At 41.5% G+C, this 1,604-nt stretch overlaps 1 non-coding gene across 1 annotated transcript; it reads left to right on the top strand.

Annotated features, from left to right (window-relative positions):
* The first annotated feature begins 1,132 nt into the window (after positions 1-1,132).
* Positions 1,133-1,239, top strand: LOC127133898 (small nucleolar RNA R71). Its single transcript, XR_007807700.1, has one exon. It is a non-coding gene; the product is annotated as a small nucleolar RNA R71 (small nucleolar RNA).
* Positions 1,240-1,604: the final 365 nt, after the last annotated feature.

Raw genomic sequence — 1,604 nt, 5'->3', positions numbered from 1 at the left:
AAACTTTGCATAAGAAGGTATTTGGGTGATGGCTTCTGTGAAAGGGATTTCTACATGAAGTTTTTCTATAACTTTAATAAATTTTTGGTACTGTTTATTGATCTGGGTTTGTTTGAGTCTTTGTGGATAAGGTATAGGTGGTTTATATGGCGGGGGTGGTATGTAAATTTTATCTTTAGGTTCTTCTCCTTTCTCTCGACCTTCCTGGTTTTCAGATTCCTCTGGTTCCTTTACTTTGTCCGGGAGTTTGGTACATTCCTTAGAAGTTTCGGGTTCACTCAATCTTGGGTTTGGTGGCTCATCATAAGCGTTCCCACTTCGTAGGGTAATGGCATTGGCTTGTCCTCTCGGATTTTGTTGAGGTTGTCCAGGGAATTGTCCTCCAGGTGTAGTCTGAGGGGCTTGGTTTAAAGCTACCTGAGAGATCTGGGTTTCAAGCATCTTGGTATGAGTAACTATTTGGTCAACCTTGGTTCCTAACTGAGTAATCAATTTGTTAACATGAATGTTTTGGTTCATGAACTCCTTGTTTTGTTGGGTTTGAGCGGTGATAAAATTTTCCATAATTTTCTCAAGGCTCGGCTTTGGTGGCACAGGTTGCATAGGTTGATTTGATCTAGGGGCTTGATAACTAGGTCTCGAAGGTGCATTATTTTGAATAGGGTTATTGTTTTTATAAGAGAAGTTCGGGTGATTCCTCCATCCAGGGTTATAGGTATTCGAATATGGGTTCCCTTGGGTGTAGTTCCCTTGTTCGGAGTGGGTTTCGTTCAATAGACTGCATTATGCAGATTGGTGTCCTTGGGTTCCACATATTTCACAATCCGACGAAACTGCGGCTACAATATTCAGGTTCGTGTACATATGCTCGACTTTGAGGGCTAATGCGTCCATTTTAGCTTGCATCATGTCTATAGAGCTCAGTTCATGCACTCCTCCTTGGGCTTCCTTCTTCTCAACTGTCGCTCGTTCGACTCCCCATGATTGATGGTTTTGAGCCATGTCTTCGATGAGGGCACTAACTTCAGGGTAAGGTTTATTCATTAGAGCACCGCCTGCGGCAGCGTCGATGGTCATCTTTGTGTTATAATGAAGTCCATTATAGAAGGTTTGAATGATTAACCAGTTTTCTAAGCCATGATGTGGGCATGCTCGTAACAACTCTTTATATCTCTCCCAAGCTTCGAGCAGCGATTCTCATTGGTTTTGGGTAAATCTAGTTATATGATTTCGAAGAACGGCGGTCTTACTCGGGGGAAAATATCTAGCAAGAAAAACTCTTCTAAGGTTATCCCAAGTCGTAATGGAATTGGGTGGAAGGGAATCTAACCATGATAGGGCTTTATCTCTGAGGGAAAAAGGGAATAATCTTAAACGTATTGCCTCAGGAGAAGCTCCATTGGTTTTAAAAGTGTCTTCTAATTGAAGAAATATTTTTAAATGCTGGTTAGGGTTCTCGGTAGTGAGACCCACGAATTGTCTCTGTTGCACTAGTTGTAACAGAGATGGTTTAAGTTCAAAATTATTAGCTGGGATGGTTGGGTTTACTATACTAGAACTAGGTTCTTCGTTAGATGGTTGAGCGAAATCTTTAAGAGGTCTTT

Source organism: Lathyrus oleraceus, chromosome 3 (assembly GCF_024323335.1).
Source record: "Lathyrus oleraceus cultivar Zhongwan6 chromosome 3, CAAS_Psat_ZW6_1.0, whole genome shotgun sequence".
NCBI lineage: Eukaryota > Viridiplantae > Streptophyta > Magnoliopsida > Fabales > Fabaceae > Lathyrus > Lathyrus oleraceus.
The sequence above is the reverse complement of the archived record's forward strand: the minus strand, read 5'-3'. Positions and strand labels throughout refer to the sequence as shown.